Source organism: Saccostrea cucullata, unplaced genomic scaffold, assembly GCF_032062105.1.
Source record: "Saccostrea cucullata isolate Sc308-1 unplaced genomic scaffold, CSIRO_AGI_Scuc_v1 ctg64, whole genome shotgun sequence".
Classification (NCBI taxonomy): Eukaryota; Metazoa; Mollusca; class Bivalvia; order Ostreida; family Ostreidae; genus Saccostrea; species Saccostrea cuccullata.
Window position 1 is genome coordinate 161,080 of NW_026937285.1, and position 18,804 is coordinate 179,883.

The 18,804-nt window shown below is 30.2% G+C and overlaps 1 pseudogene; it reads left to right on the forward strand.

Moving 5' to 3' along the window:
• Positions 1 to 814: 814 nt before the first annotated feature.
• Positions 815 to 16,038, forward strand: LOC134247733 (deoxynucleoside triphosphate triphosphohydrolase SAMHD1-like; annotated as a pseudogene).
• The last annotated feature ends 2,766 nt before the right edge of the window (positions 16,039 to 18,804 follow it).

Sequence of the window (18,804 nt, forward strand, 5' to 3'; positions counted from 1 at the left end):
GCGACATCCAAATTGCGTATATGGACGGATTATGTGAGAATAGGTGTTATGGAAATTCAAGTGACAAAATTTTACCAAAATCAATAACATATAAAACTTTCGACTTATTAACTAACATAAACCTCCATTCCTCACGATAAATTCACGTCCAGGCTTTTTGACATTATTGACAGCTGGGTTTTTTTTTCAATAAGAATGGATCTCATCAATTTATTTACCTCGTCAATGGTCATTTGCAAAATTATTTTTAAAAAATATTTTGATTGTATACACATTTACTCTGAAAATTGAGATGCGTGCTCGAGTTTCTGATTTGATATCTGTTGGAATTCCCATAGGTGGTGATTGCGCTCTATTATTAGTAGACCTATTTTTGTATTCATATAAAGCAGAATTTATTCAAAATCTGTTATATTAAAAGAAGAAAGCACTTTCTTTGGCATTCAATCCGACATTTTGATATATCGACGACGACGAATCAACAATGGTAATTTCCAGTTTTATGTCGACAAGATATACCCCAGTGGACTTGAGATTAAAGATACCAAAGATACTGACAATTCTGTTTCATATTTGGATATTTCGTGAGAAAAAAAGACGTTCATGGAAACCTTACAACAAAGCTTTATGATAAACGTGATTGCTTCATCTTTTCAGTCTTCAACTTCCTTACTTATCTAGCAATATACCTTTATCACCTCTCAGTAGAATCGATATGCAAGAGCATGGTCTAAGGCTATATACATGAATAGATCAATTCGATCGGGATCAGCATTCGTTTTAACAGACGATAATAAATAGAGCAGTATATATAAAAACAATAGTATTAACCTCGTATTATATACAATCACATCTAATCAACTAATAATTGGATCACAATTGCTGGCGACTTTTTGGAGAAATGTTTTTAACAAGCACTTCTTTTTCCGTTTTCTTTATTTTTTTGAAATGAAGATCAACATGAATTGTCCGCTGAAGTAAAACGAAAGTAGAGTGTGAATTCAAATGGAAGAGAGTAAATTGTATTATTCATTTGTGATATATTTGTAATTTTTTGAATATGCTGAAGAAGTATGCATTTGAAAGGTAAGACTTTTGCATGACTTATGAAAAATAATGTTTTTATTTTGATATATGCAATTAATATGAGCAGTATGTTAACATATGTTAAATATTATCAATTGATGTCATTCTAACGTAACGGGTCAAGTGTGTATTCTGACGGATTCTTTAATAAGTACTTGACACCTGCGGGTTCGTTTGATGATTAAATTGTTGTTGTTATCAAGAGATAATATAATACCATGTAAATATACATATAAATAATATTAGTACAATTTTACATAATTAAAATAACAATTATTTAAATATACAACGTATTCATTAAGTCACAATACATTCTTACTATGCATACTCTGAAAGAGTCATTCCCCTTTTCACAGCATTTTATAAAAATCTACATTCATACTTGTACCTACAATTCATATATATTCCCTTGAAACATATATTGAAGTGTTTTACATTCTTTATTACAATCATTAAGTGAATTTTAAGTCCACTTCTTAGTTAGGAATATATGAAAATGATAAGTACATTTGTAAAAAAAAAAAAAAAATATGAAATGTACCTTTTATGGAACAGAGTGCCTGGTACATTTGAATTACAATTACTGGTACTGTATCATTGTTTCAACTGTAATAAAATAATATCATTCACTCTCAACTCTTTCAAACTCAATATTTCATTAATTGATTAATTGCAGATAAATCACAGACTTTGAAATCTATTTTATTAATACGAAAAAGTAAATATAAGTTACTTACAGATTAGTAGCTGGTAACCAGATCACATTTAAATTTATAAGATATGTAGGAATTTAAGAAATGTGTCTTTCCAGTCTGTAATCAATAGGCTGAATAATGTCTATGTCTGTTGTCCAGAATTTGGAGGTAAAAGTCTTGATCAATAGGATTTAAGGAAATGGAATTCTACTCAGGTAGCTTATTACAGGTGTAAACATAGAAAAGGAGTGGATCTAAAGTTTTAGCTGATTGTTTATTTTATTTCATTTAGTTTGTTTTATTTGATATTTTAAAAAAAGTATTTTATTTGATTAATTATTTAAGTGAAAGGTTTCAATGTTTTAGTTAAAATTATTTGTTTTGGTCAATATTGATTGACACTCAGATTTAATACATGCACTTTAGAGTTTAAAATCAGTTGTGGCATATTCATTATGTATAAATGATAAATTATACATTTGAATATTATGATAAATAAAACAACATAAAACTAATCACTATTACACTAAAACATATAAAACTTGAGTTCAAAGATACCTGTTTATCAATTAAGGTAGGATTCTTCTCTGGTTTCTGAGTAGATGAAATATTCAATGTATATATGCTTACTGTGAAATCACAATTTTTCGTGGGGTTTAATTTTCGTTGTTTTCGAGGTAAGAAGAGACCCACGAATTCATGTCCACCACGAAATGTAAAATATAACATACATTTCTATTCAACAATATTTCACCCACGAAATCAAATCCCAACGAACCAAAATGTTTTTCTCAAACCACGAAAATTTGACCCCACGAAAATATGTGATTTTACAGAATATGTCTTATATATTTATGTGAAAGAGATTTAAAAGACCATATTTTTCTTTCCTCATCACCATTGTACAACTTTAATTAGGAATGGTAAATTGTGTTCGAAATCTAGCAGGGACTATATTTTTGGTGGAATGGTGGCGTATGAAAATATCTTCTTTTCTGCCTCTCAAAATTATTATAGAACAACGAATTAAAATTTTTACACAGTCAAAGACTAGAAAAATTTTCAAATGTTAGCTAGTTTAATAATAAGGAGTTTAAGTTTTGAAATATATCAAATAAATATGAATTTCCAAACAAACTACAATTACATGTATGTTTTTAATAGCTACCAATCTCATTACAGATATGATCCAAAAATCCATAGAAAGTGGTTTTACTCTCTTACTAAACGGTCAAAACTTTTTGTTTTTGTATCATTTTGTATCTCTATATGACTTCTTTACCATATGTGAAAATTAGAAAAATTTGAATATAGGGTGCATATAAAATCTGAAATACCCTAAAAATTTAAGAAAAATATAGGAAATTCGGATCAGCCAAAATTCATTTTTGTTAAACTATTTGTGTCATTTTGGTAATATCATCTTATAAACCCTATATGATAATATCTTTTTATGCCAAAAAAAAAAACAAACAAAAAAACAAAAACAAAAAAACAAACAAACAAACAAACAAAAAAAAAAAAACATTTAGTCTATCGAAATAGAAGACCCTATCTCATGATTGGACGCATTATTTTTACTCGTAATGACCAGGGAAAAGGTGATGACCTTGACCTGACCTTGACTCTAATATAAAACGGTCAAAACTAATCTAACTGATACCATCACTTAGTAATTGTCTTCTTTATTCTGTGAAAATTTCATTAATTTTTAAATACAAGAAATACAGTTTTGTGTGAGAAGAATTCTACCTTAACAAATATTCATGTTCATTTATCTCATACATGTGGGGGATACTACCCATGAGATAAATTTATGCAATATCCACGGGTAGATGCTTTATCAATAGCACATCCGGTTTTGACACGATTCCTCGCTTCAAGACTTTATTTTATTTAAACTTTTATTGCGAAAATATTTGCCCTTATAAAATGAATGATAAAGAGCAATAATGTTGTTAAAAGCAAGAAAATGACTTGTAGGCCTATATGCCAAAGAAGTGTCTTATTTTATCAAGGTACCTGTATTGGCTACTTGAAAACGTATGTTACCCTTCCCCCTTTAAATCGTTTTCGGAGAAAGTAAAGCCTAGCAGTTAAGTTGTTGTTATAAGATTCCTTTAACATCTTCAAGAATGTTTTCTTATATCATACTACATTTGCCTACCTAGTAATGTAAACTTCGTGGATCAACAATGAATCAACAAGTAGCCTTGTCTAGAACGTTTTGTACTGTCACCGTACAAAGAATTAATTTTCACGATCCCTTGGTCCTTACAACTTTCAGTCAGAAGTTCGTTTGATGTGAAACTCCAGCTATTGTCACATACTGGTTTCAAAGGCGCAGATAGCAAAAATTCTAAATTTTGAACACGATCTACTTTCTTTTGAGGCATGTAAACATCAACAGTGCTATGTCATCAAGTTATACGTCATCAATTTGAATTAGAAGTCATTCATGTACTTTCACAGGGGAAGTCTCAAAGATTTGTTAAAAATGAAAGTCGTATGAGATACATGTAAATAGAACATCTATAATTGTGTGATTTGATATTGGCTTTATCCAACTCGTCGAAATGGTGTATATTCACAGGCTTATAGCCTTATAGCCCACACCATTTCAACTCCTTGGATAAAGACAATATCAAATCACACAATTATAGATATCCTCTATTTATACCACAGACGTCAGCAGTTTTATCAACAAGGAAATATTTGAACAAAAACACTGAGCTTTGCGAGGGTTAATTAGTATTATCTGTGTCAGGCTCTCGCTATAGTTAGAATGCCTTCCATATGTAGTGTCCTTGCAATGTAGCACAAAATTGCAGAAACATCCCCGAAAGGAGGAAAGTACGCGATCAAAAAAGGGGGCTAAATGCGGATGAAAGGAAGTGTTTCCTGTTACATGGTATCCAACCTCGCTTCGGAATGTGTTTTGCTCTGCTCTCAATTTGTTATCCTAACTGAAATATTTAAATCTATTTTTTAAAGTACTGGTTCCTCTTTTTTACATACGAGGGCTGTTTAATAAATAATGTCCTGGGTGCTCGGAAAGAAACAAACGATGCTTTTCAATGATTTAGTCTTCATGATTTAATTAACTTATTAATCTCTTTTAATTAAAACACACGTCCGTAACATTTTTTATCCAATTTCTGATTGGTTTTAGAACTCATTTTTGGGTATGACCCTTAGTATACTGGAAAATGGCAGATCCAGTGATTTCCTCCTTTTGAAAGATGTTTTTCAGGTTTGGAAATAGAAACAAGTCAAACGGTCAAAGATCTTGGCGAATATTATGTGAAAAACATTTACTTTCTGTTTATCCCGAAAACCCCTTTACTCTTCAGGGCGTGCGGGTTTGGACGCTGTCATGAAGAAATTTAATGTAGTGGATTCCTGATTCTAGGTCCTTCCTCTAATAAACCTTTTGATTTTTTTTCCAAAAAATTTGCTTTCTAGCCAACTCCAGAAATTAAACTGTCTCCCCGAATACGAATTTGAACAACAATACCACTAATATTTCAGAAAATTGCATATAAATCTCTTTTTGTGCTCTTGCAGTTCTTTGCTCTTGTCAGACCTTCGCTGTTTTTGTCAAGTACATCTTATGGTAAATTTTGTTTTGAGGGTTTTAAGCAATAGATTCAAGTTCTATTATCTGTTTGAATATCAAACAAACGTGGATATCTACAATTACCGATATTTTAAAATAACTGTCAAGACATTCTGACACGCTGTCGTTTTCACTCATTTTTCAAAATCTAGGGTGACCTTTGAGTACTATGCTTCTGTACCGTCAAGCGTTTCTTAAGAACAGTGTAAGTACTCCTGAAATGATGTCTATCAAATTTGCTATGTGTCTTAAAGTCAATCATACATCATCAAATATTATTTGTTGAAATTTGACAAACAGTACCTAAGTTGTTATAATGTTTTGTTTGCAAGGACGGTACTCATTTTTGATGCCCATTTAATAATTTTTTAACATTGAAATCCACCTGCTCATTTGTCTATAAAACAGGCATTGGTTGCTGTATATGTCACATATTTCAGTGAATATTTCTTTGGGATTTTTAACAAGTTTTACAGCAGCTTCAATGAAGCTTTTATTTTTACATTAGTTTACTTATTCTTTACCATTCATTTATAATGCAGTGTCTCGAATAGCCCTTGTTTTCCAGCTTCTCACAATGAAGTTATGTGATGAAAAGTGGTCAAATAAACTGTTAATGTAAATTCATTAAAGATTAAATAATGAGAGAAATTCAAGCTTAATGTCATATGATATCTGTATTGTATGTCATAAAGTTCAGGATATTATTTATTGAACAGCCCTCGTACTGCGTAATTTAATATATGTTCCATTTAATCATTCAAGTTTTAAAAACATCGAATGGTAATTTTTAGCTAAACTCGTTTGTTATAATTGCACTTTGGAAACTAATTATTGACATTCTTGGTAGTTTTTCTTAGTCTCGTCAAAGTTACTCAGATTCTTTGAGTTTTTAAATAAGATACTTAATATATTTTAAATCTAAAAATAAAAAAAGGATTCAAAAATTGACACGAACAACATTTATATTGAGCTGATTTAACCATTTGAAAAAATGAATATTGCTAACTCTCCTATGTAAATCAATGTGACAATTAAGCATCGAACAAATTCAACTTTCAGATCTAAATTAAAATATACGAGTGAGTGAACTTAATCACCGATTAGAACGGTGCATTCGGGGTGGCGGCACCGAGGCGAGTAAAACATCACCAAGACTAGTAAACCTGATTTTTTTTTCTTCATATGTTTAGATGTCTTAGATCAGAAAATTGTATTCCACGAAGGAGATCGTGCCATGATATAATCTTAATTTTTCTAAGAGATTTGAATCTTTTTTGTCTCGAAAGGGGGCCAGGAGAATGCTAAATGAAAAAAAAATCCCTATTTCTCACACACTCTGTCACCCCGCAGGGCACAAAAACCGCAACCCGAGCATCGCATAGAATTTGAAGCCTAAATTGCCTTAATTAGTAAAATATATTGACTTTTAAAGTAGGATTGAAGTTAAATTCTATCGTATTACTTTATTGTGTTTATGATATAAGGGAAAAAACCCTCTAAGGTCAATTTTGAAATAGAATATTGTGTCAAACGTCGAAAACGTTGATACCCCGAAAAGTGAGGAGGAGTGTTTGAGAAAATGGAGCACTCTTATAGGCTGCTTTAAACGGTCAGAGGTAGGTTGATATTTGCTCTCTTCCGTGGAATACAATTTTCTGATCTAAGACGTCTAAACATATGAAAAAAAAATTCACGGTTTACTCGCCGTGATGATGTTTTCCTCGCTTCTGTGCCACCACCCCGTGTTCCGCACAACTGCCACCCCGAATGCAACGTTCTAACCGCTGTTAATTTACCGTACAAACATACATTGCGGGATCATATGATATTATATCAAGACTCTGTCTTATCGTCTCTTAAAAAGGTAACTGCTATGAAGAAAATACCTCAGACATAAATGTAGTGTGCTAAAACTTAACTACATGTTGCTGGATAAAACTCAGAAAAACTGTTAGAAAACTTGAAATGATATTTTTTGTCTAAAAATAATAAACTATTGTTATGTTAATTGGTATATATGTTGACTCTGTAATATTATTACATGAACTCGAAATAGAATACAGAGTTTACCAAATGTGTTTCATATATTGATGCTGACAATATAAATTCATGATCATAGACAAACCGGATGACTTGGTCAACTTCCCTTGCTTACGTAACAAAATATTCAACTATCATCTGTTATTGTGTTCATGTGTCCCATATGATTGTGTCCGAAAAAGCGTGCTCTGTGCACGTTCAATTTTTAAAAAGAGACGTACTACTGACAAATAGGTTAATTTCACAGGGCTTCGAACAATCTTGTTTAATGATAGCATTTTTCAAAGTTCATGTTCGTTAGATGACAAAGTCTGTGAAAACAACATACCGGGTATCATCAAATCGAATTTTGTTTATTTTTCTTTTATTCATATTGGTAGATAATTTTTCACTTAATTTCATTTACTGGCTAGTAAAGATCTTTCCTGCACTAGTGACCAGTTGACAGAGGGCGTTTGATTTTCATAAGCGCCTAATTTCTCCTTTGGTTTTTCACTTAAATGGTTGTTAAAGAAGAATGAGATTTGAGATCGACCACTGGTTCGTTACACGTGCCTCCACCCTTTTTTAATGATTAAAATCAACATTACTTGATCTAAAAGTTTGATCAACTTTCAATAATGGTTTTGAAAAGTTATTTGAATCATAGACTGCCGGAGTAAAATAGTCTAATCTCAGAAATAAATTGTTTAAAATTGATTTTTTTAAGGAAAGGGGGCATAGAAATATATTGAAAATTCTTTAAAAATCTTCTTCTCAAGAATGAAAAAGCCATAATTCATCATATATATATATGGAAGCATGCTCAGGTAGTGTAGTTTCAAGTTTGTTCAAATCATGGGGGGGGTTAGGAAAATTCGCATGCTCAGGTAGTGTAGATTCAAGTTTGTTCAAATCAGAGGACCATTAATTGAAAATTCTAGAAGGTTTTAAAGATTTGATATATAAAAACACCATAGGGGGTGGTTTTTCATGGTACATGTATATGTAATTTTATTAAAGCTTATAGATTGTGAGACCTCCATTTAAAACTGTTTTCTGATAAGAAATATGGATATATGTTCCCACTCGTTATGTAAACTAGATTTGGGAACCCTCATTTATAACCGCTTTTACGATAAGAAGGATTGATATATTCAAACTCGTTATGTAAAACACAACTTACAAATCTAAACGAAAGTGAACAGTTCACTCGAACATTGTTAAACTCGATAACGATTTTTCTTACAATTTTTTGGAAAAGGTAATATTAAACACTTTTTCTTATTTCTAAAATACATTTATATTATATTTATATTTAATCTATATTTTTTGATATCTTATTATTTAGAAATATGTTTTTTGGTTTGTTTTAATGAAAAATCTGTCCAGATTAATAAGTCATAAGTATTTCGCTCTCAACATACAAGATGTCTTGATAATAACATTTTACGTATATTGTTGAAAGATAGACTTTGCATTGCATAATCACCTATAGAAGATTTTATGTATTTAGAGGTAAGAAATAGTACAGTTTCTACGGGCTCAACAGTTAGATATATATCACCTCACCTTCTATAAAAGAAGTAAAGTTGTTTTTTATTAAGAATTCCCCAATCTCTTTATTTCTCTTTTTTTGGGATTGTTAAGTTTTGGTAACAAAAAACAAAAGAAACAAATTTTATACTGCTTGGTTAGTGAATATGTTCATATAGGGCAAATTGTTTGATGATATTTGACCTAAATTGTAAGAACTCCAAAGTTTTATGGTCAATAAAAAACAAAACAAACAAATCTTATATTGCTTGGTTAGTGAATATGTTAATATAGGGCAGATTGTTCGATGATATTTTACCTAAATTGTAAGAACTTCAAAGTTTTATGGTCAGTAAACTTACAGTTCAACGCACGTTTTAAACTCACATGGTTTTTTGCACAAATTAAGGTCATTGTTGTAATGAAAATTACCATTTTCGAACTGCAGTACAATGACATGACCCTACGTTATATTACATATATAATGTCAAGCATAAATTATCTTGTTTCCAAAGTGGATGTTTTAAAGATTTATTTTTAAAATTTTACTTATAAATAAATTTGTAAATTATTTATAAATAAATTGTACGATGTTTCGACTATACGATTCTGCCATAGGTTTTTACAAATTGTATAAAACGAGCTTTCCTTGATACCATGTAGTTGAAAGTTTCGACTATACGATTCTGCCATAGGTTTTTACAAATTGTATAAAACGAGCTTTCCTTGATACCATGTAGTTGAAAATTTGAAATTTTCTTCTTAAAGGTGAGTCTTTTAAAAAAATTCTTTGCTCATTCACCATATTCCTCTTGGTTTTGTCGAAATGTAGCGCCGAAAAGGGATAACATTGCAGAAGGGAACTACACTAAAGGGTAGGAGAGTGAAGTATTGTTTATTTTATTTTATTTATTTTTTTTGAATACTAAATTCCTTCTATGAAAAGGAAAATTCTTCTGCATTTACAGTTTGAAACGTTAAAATTTTGCATTGGGATGAATCTCTCACGATTCTAGATTTTAATGTTGACTCTGAAAAATCCCACCTTACTAACATACAAAGCAGTCAAATAGATGAAAAATACTATTATCACCCCGAGCTAAAGAGTCAAAAATGTACAGAAAATACAAGTTACAGTAGTATACTGTGCCAATGTCTACGTTTCTGCCAAGAAGTATTGCTTTCAAAAGAAAGGATAAAAAGACAGCTGCAATTGCCAAGAAACCACAAAAATTCAAATGAGAATAGTTGTTATGTTTCAGCCATGAATATATCAAAGTTCTACCAATTGATATGTGTGAATTATGTTTTAGTAAATGAAATAAAACTCAAATAATGTAAACAAGTACTTTTAAAATGTATTCTGTTGTCTCGATACACAATATTACATCATAACAATGTGACCTTAATTTGTGCGAAAAACCATGTGAGCTTAAAAAGTGCGTTGAGCTTTATATTACATGTAACTATGGGTAACAAACACTAATTTTATCAGTTTAAATTGATAAGTTTTCATGATTAAATATATTCTATCTTTTCAGTTCTTTTAAAAATGCAGGAGAAGATGAAAGACAAGGTATATTTATATTAATGTTCTTAATTTATTTATTCATAAATTATATGTCCTTCATCTCGGTAATTTAGTTTTAATCTTACTCAGTGGACAGTAAACAATGTAACATTTATTGCTGTAAACAAGTATAATCAATTTCTAAATTTATTTGACAAAAACTCTTACATTGAAAGAAAAAGCACTTATAATTGAACCATCATTTCATATTGTAAAACAACCACAGATACATGTAATTCACTAATTCGCAGGATTTTAATGACTCATTTTCATACCACCAATGTTTCCTTAGAATTTTTTTTCTTCCATGTAGATTATCAACGATTCTATTTGGGGTCCCATAAAACTTCATTCAATATGTATTAAAATAATCGACACTCCCGAATTCCAGCGTCTGAGATACATCAAGCAGCTCGGTGGATGTTCCTTTGTTTATCCTGGAGCGTGTCATACACGATTCGAACACTCGATTGGGTATCTATCTCTTTGTTCAAACCATCTATATGTTCAATCCATCTGTCTATCGAATTCTTCTTCTTTATGTCGAAATCATCCATCCTACCAATCCATCTTTTCGTCTAAAATTCATTTGTTCATCCATTCCATCTATCCGTCCAATCCATCAATCTAAGCATTCCATTAATTCTTTCTCCGGTATACTGTATCCATCAGATTAGTCTTATCGTCCACCAAGTACTGTCCATTTCATCTTTTCGTACATGTACTCCCATCTTTATCCATCCATTTCATCTTTTCCTCCTCTCATCTTTTCCTCCTCTCATCTTTTCCTCCATTTCATCTTTTTGTCCAATCCATCTATCCATTAAATTCGTCATCTTTTCTTTATTTCTCGACATAAAAATTTTCAGTTTTACCTTTTGATTTGTTATATATAATGTAAATCATATTTTTATGAGTATTTTTCTATCCTGTTATAGAACATCTTACCTATCTGGAAAACTCGTCCGGATGCTGAGAGAGAATTTGAATACAGAGTACGACATTGACATAACAGACAGAGATATACTTTGTGTGGAGATTGCTGGACTTTGTCATGATTTAGGTACATAAAGATATAAACATCAAAATTCTCTTTGTTTTTATCTATTTTAAAAAATAATACACCACCTTTAACACTCATGATTTGAAAAAAAAATCTCTCGGGCTGTTATATTCACATTGACTGTGGCAAGCAAGAAACCTAGGTTTAATTTCATACTTATTTTCATCTTACAAAAATTCATGTTTGGATTATTTAAGGTCAGATGACACGTTCCTCAAAAATATATAAATTTTCCTATGAATTTTTCATTAAAAAATAAGTACTTAAACAAAGTTCCTAACGAAAAATTAAGATACCTTACCAGACATTTAGACAAGATACCACAGGGTCATACTTCTTATATAAACATTATGGGTAATCTTCGAATGGCCAATATTACCATTTTTTGGTGCACTTAATGTTTAAAAACATTTTAGACACAATGCAGAAATCAAAAGAGAATGACAAACATGAATAAATTTTTCTATATTGCCAGGAGATACAAAATACGTCTTTGAGGAGCGTGTCGTTTGACCTTAAAAATGATACAATATTTTAAGTAATATTGCAGAGCAGTGGTGATTTTTTTAGGTCATGGAGTATTTTCCCACGTCTTTGAGGCAGATTTTATACCGATGGTTTCAAAAAGAAGAATGGAAAGTAATGAAGAAGAAAGAGACCCAATGAAAGATAATAATGAAGAGGATGGCAAACAGAGAAAATGGAAGGTATACTTAGAAATAAAAAACATAATGGATAGAAGGCATTTTAACATTTTCCTACTTGATTATAAACGAAGACCAAACACATTCTATATTATATGGAGACTTCGTATTTTCTATTTCACAAAAGGCGACAGACATAGCACTTTTATTGTAGGAAAATAAGATTTTTTTTTCTATATATTCCTTTTAAAATGCTTCTTCTAAGCTATATATCCTGTTTGAATTGAATAATGTCAGTCTAAATAAAACATACGACAAATTCATTTCTAAGAACTATTTTTAATCCATTTCAGCTGTAATTATTTGTATAATAGAAAGTTCAACTTTGTTTCAGCACGAATATGCCTCTGTACGAATGATAGACCGTATTTTTGATAATTTTGACGACGACTATCTGAAGAAATTAAAGGGTGATTTTAACCTCAACCTTAGAGAGAGCTCAGAGGAAAGACAATTTATCAAAAGTCTCATCACTGGTGTATGTATAAGGGATTAATAAGAATTTAATTATTTAAGAATGTGAAGTCATTTCTCTGTGCCATCTAGTACTGTGATCATTAATTGAAAGCTGAAGCTTTTGATATTTTTATATCAAGATTAAATTAAAAATAAATCTATATTAATTTTAAGTTCAATTAATCTTTTTTCATAATAGCTTTCATAAAATAGTAATTGCTGTAAAAAATATTCACAGAAAAATGTCATCATTTTCTTTTTTTAAAATAATATTTTTGACAGAAAGGAGATGGACTTTACTCTGGCAGAAAAGAAAAGAAGCATTTCCTGTATGAGGTGTAAAGGCCATAATATAAAGCGACATATAGATTTAAAAAAAATATCATCACTTCTTATTTTTAACTGATAAGTACATCATTCTTAAATTTTTAACATTAACTATTGAATTTGATTTTCTGTTTTCAGATTGTGGCAAACGATGAAAATAGCATTGACGTAGACAAATGGGACTATTTCTCCAGAGATTGTCACATGTTGGGCCTGAAGCATAACTTCCAAACGATGCGAAGCATTATGCTTGCTCGGGTCATTAAACATGGCGAAGAATTCCACATTTCCTTTCCTAAAACAGTATATCTTTTTTGACGATGTGTCATAACATTTATATTTTATTAAAATAATTGACATTGATATTCATGTGTTATCTTGCGTAGACCAGTGATAATTTTCAACACTTTATTTCAGGAATACATGAACATCTTTGAGCTCGTTACACCCTACATCGCCGAGCTTATCAGCATCCCGTTACAAAAGCAGTAGAGATAATGTATGTATGTTATTGAATTTTTATCATGATTTTTTTTTTAAAAAAGGGGGGGGGGTGGAGAGAAATGGGCAAAATACAAAATTTAAACAGATTGCATGAAATAAAGAGATTGCAAAACCTATAAATATGTGAACATGCACCAAATTGACTAATTGCACTCTGTTTAGTGTTCTCAAAGGATTTCTGTTTTTACAATTATTTTTATATTTATTTTGGACAGGGTAGCAGATGCTCTTTGCCTTGCAAATGAAAAGCTGATCTATAGGTGAGTTATTAGTATATTGAGATGCAGATTCTTTTTCAGATAAATGTTGAATCTATAGGTTGATTAAAGTGCTGTGATTTAATACATGTATTTCCTTACCAATAACCGATCAATAATAAGATTTCAAGTTGCATATCTCTATTTAAGTATACTCGTATTTGTAATTGTTTTAAATTACTTGTAGATTTCTCTCTTGAAATAATTGTGTTCGCAAAGTTGTTATGTTGCCTTTTCTGGTAGCATTTTTAATTTTTTATATTAGTTATTATTAAATTTTTCCTTTGTTGCAGTGGCAAGAATGGAACAATTATGAACCTGTCTGAGACAATTACTGACATGGAAGCATATAGTTTAGTGACAGATGATGTCATTCATCAAATTCGTCTTGAAAACAATAATGGTGATGATAAAAAGGACATAAATAAGGCTAAAAAGATCATTGACAGAATATTTAAACGTGACCTTTACAAATGTGTGGCAGAAAGAAAAATAAGCATAAAAGTATGTATTTTACCTACATAAATCATATTTAAATAATTTTATTCTTGAAATGTTGTTTTAACAATTATTTTTATTTAAAGCAGGCTTTTACAAACATCACTGCTTCTCCATATTTTTCCTGTTTATTTATCTTTGACATCTTTACAATTAAAATCAGGAAAAAAGGTCACAAATGAATTCTGAAGAGGAATCTTTTATCCAAGATCTGTTGAAAAGAGACGAAATTTATCTAAAGGTGCGATAAAAAATCTTCTTGATGATATGTGTAATGATAAAAAATTGAAATTTTGATTGTGATTAAATGAACACAGTACAAGTTGACAGCCTTTTTATGTGCTTGCGATATTTTCTACAGATGGTCTCCTTTGATTTTGGAAGTAAAGAAGAAAATCCAATGAAGCACGTTTACTTTTATAAAGATAATAAGCCGGTGACTATGAAAGATGATGAGGTATCTAACAGCGACAGTCTTGTACAAAAAAATGACTATACAAAAATTGGAAAAAAATCAACTTCCTTTTCTTAGATTATCTTTCCTTTATTTATAAAAAATTCGATTTTATATCGTACTTGTTTAGGAATATAATATACAAATTGACATGTTGATATTATGTCTGGTATTCGGAAATTTTTTATATAAAAAATCTTTTTTTTTGAGGAAAAAAATTGAACATTTAGATTATATCTTGTACAAGAATTAAAGACTGAACTTTGCAACTCATCGAGATCTGTATCCTTTTTAAGATTAGTAAAATGCAGTTACAGACACTTGTCTCAACAGTCAAAATTCAAATTGTGGCGAAAGAAAAAAGATCATATTAAGAAAAGCGTTGTCGTCTGGTGGTGAAACTAAGCTTTTTGAAAAAGCTTTCCAGCTTGAATTTGTCCAATCAGAGTAACATTGAGAGTTTTTACCCGAATTTAAACATCGATATTCAGCGGAAGGAACAATCAATTACTGAAGAAAATATGATATTTCCTTCCTGTATATTAGTTCCCTGCCATTGTAGTTTGCAATGAAGTTCACAATAAAGTTTTTCTTCAAGCTTAAGTGGAATTGCAATTGTTACACAGTAATTTATAAAGATAGAACATAACTTGATTTAATTTTTCAATCTAAGACAATGATTTATCTAACAGAGAGTATTTGATTTTTATATACTAGTAAACACCCAATTTAATAAAGAAAATGGCGTATTTGAATTTCCCTTTCTGATTATTTTTGTCAATACAGGCATTTTTATGCTGTTATCATTTTAAAAGAAACTTCTGAAGGGGAACAGGGAAATGAAATCATTAATTTTTTTATTGCTAGATACCTGCCATATTACCCAATGTCTTTCAGCAGAAATATCTGCGTATGTATTGGAAACCATCTCTTGCGAAGACTAAAATGGATGTGGACCGTGCTGTTGAGAAGTTTAATGCTCTGAAAGGTGAAATATGATTTTTAATTTTTTTTTTTAGGAATTCAAGGTAATAGAAACAAGCTACATTAATGATTTAGAGATATTTCAATTTTGATTAAAATGTTTGTTTTGAAATTTGCCTCTGATTGCTTATCATGGATATGGATCTTTTGTAGAAATCGAGTTCAACGGTGAAATAGTCGCTTTTTGAATTCTGTTCAAGATTCTGACAGATGGTGTTCTAGCAATTAATTTCTTCAAATATCATTAATTTTCTTTGGAAAAACAGTAAAATAAATTATCAGACTTTAAGGGAAAATCATGACAGTAACCATGACAAAATGTGGTAAGACATAGGTATTCAATTTTTCCTCCATTTCAGATACCATTGGGTATGTTGCATCTGTTTTTAGATTACTGATGTTTTTTTTTTTCTTGTTTCAGTTTATTCTTATTTTATACATTTTTCTTTACATTTGTCTTTCATGAAATTTTTCTGTGATAGTTTGAAAATATTTTAAAGTATGTTTTATTTACATCAATATTCTGTTAATCAACAAGAATATATTTATAATTTATAAGCAACTGAGATATATTCTGGAGTATTTATTGTTTCTGTATAATTATGAAGTAAACGCCTTTTGACTTTGTTATTGTGATTTCTTTTTAAATGAAGCTTATTAGTGTCTTCAAAAGTTTTAGAAACCACCTCCTAAATATATTCTACAAACAATGTTATAAGCCTTAAAATATTTATAATGTTATTTTTTCTTTGCCAAAGAGAAAGTTATGTTTTGCACAGGCGAAACTAGTATGTTTTGCTAGATTTGTATTTTGAACCCAATAAAACATTTTTAAACACTTTCTTAATATCTATTATTCCACTTCCTAATTTTAAATCGAGGTCCCCGTCGCAGTAGGTGCTGTCACGAAAAAGATCCCTCGCTGGTCAAATGTTACAAAAGCAGACTACATGGGTCTTTTGCAACTCACCGTCCACAAGAATGAGTGAAAAAATTTTAATGCCAATAAAGTATTCAACTATGTTGAATATATTTTTTCAAAACTATTCCGTCTCTGATTGATAAACTTCATTGGTCAAGAAGACTGCTGTAAACCATATCATGCTGCCTACAATTTTCTATGCGTATCATTATTTTTCATTTTATTACTGGAAATTTATACCGGTACATTATATATATAAATTGAAAATTATAAAAAAACAAATAGGAAGAAAAAGATTATAAATTATACATAAATGTATTGGAAATTATACTATACAAATGAAAATATGTGCAATTCAAATGAGAAAAAATAATAAAAGAATACGAATGAAAAATTATATAATACAAAATAAAATTATACAATACAAGCAAAAGTTAAAAACTCTATATGGAAAATTACACATGCAGAGCAAATATGGACATCTAAAACATCAGAGGTGGAATCAGATGCATCGAGGAGTGAACATCCCCAGCAGACTCACCCAACAAGTGCTCCTTGTCATGATCGGCAAATAATGGAAAAAAATCCCTCGACAGTTCAATGGCCAGTATGGAATACGTCAGTCAGCATTTGACTTCATGGTAGATCGTATTTGCTGACAAGTTCATCGATCGACCATAGAATTTACGAAATGATGACTTTAAACGAGATTGCTGATATGCTTGTTTCATCAACGTGTTCGTCAATAACTTTCCTTGTTTCAGATATTGTTCAGACGTGGGGTATGCTCTTGCGTATCAAATCAACTGAGAGATATAAACCTCGTATGCAGGTAATGAGAGTATATTGCTGCATAAGGTAGGGAAGTTGACGATTAAAAAGTTTAAGCCATCGCATTTATCATAATGATTTGTGGTTGGATAACCATTAACTTTTTTTCCTAGTAAAATATCCTAATATAAAAGAGATATGTCAGACTCTGTGGTATCTTTTATTGTAAGCTCGGTATATATCGTATCGACATAAGAATAGAAATAACGAATGTTACCATTATTGATTTGCAATACATCGTCAATACTAGTATATCTAAACGTCGAGTTAAAAGCAAAATCGATTGTTTTCATCTTTATCACATGTAAGAATTCAAACAAACTATGTTTCATACTACTAGGAAATAAGTAGTCATTTGTTATGTCCATTGATTTTTTTGTCCAATTTGTCTTATTTTAAAATATGTATCAAATCGTCTGTTATCATAATCATTCAACTAGCAAGCACCACAGTAAGCCTATAGTTTAATTTCTAGAATTCGCTTTTTGAACTTATAATACATGTAACCCCTCTGTTACTCGTTGATAAGAGACACTCTTCCAAACGTTCTACAAAGTGTGTCTTTTCATGTTACATGTACTTTTTGTTGAATTCTTGATTCTGTATTGGTTGCCAGTAGAGATTTTACTGCAGCTCTAATAGTCAAAAAGTTAATTTTTCAAAATTATATATTGAAAATTTCGAATGTTTGGTAGTCTATTGTAGTTTGACAGTTGTTTTGATATTTGTATTGGATTTAACAATTTATATTTTAAAATGTCAGCATCCTTTAGACCCTAGTGCTTAATATACAAGTATTAAAAAAAGAATTATTAAAAAATAAGTTTTTAAAAATTTTATTGAAAGTTTCCACAATAAAAATTTCAATAAGACTTATATTTGTCTCATTTTTGATTCTACAAAATGCATAGAGAGGACATTACACTAGTACTGTAGTCTTAACATTTTTGAATGTCAATCAGATCAAAAATTTCAAATATTCTATTTTTAAATTCTGTTCCTGCTAAATGTAGGACACTGCGAAATGTTCCACTTCCTAGATATAGGGATAAGTCCTTATCAAAATAAATTAACCACAACGTCATTCCTCCATATTATAACAAAAAACTTACTATACAAATCTAAAACTTAGATTAGACAACAAAATGAGGTTTCCACTCAAATCAAAAAGCTCACAGCTCTTACATTATTGGCGACAAAATTTTTGTAACCGTTGGTTGTCCCTATTTCGGACCAAACAATTGTAATTACATTCGACTATCAAATTCAGAATATT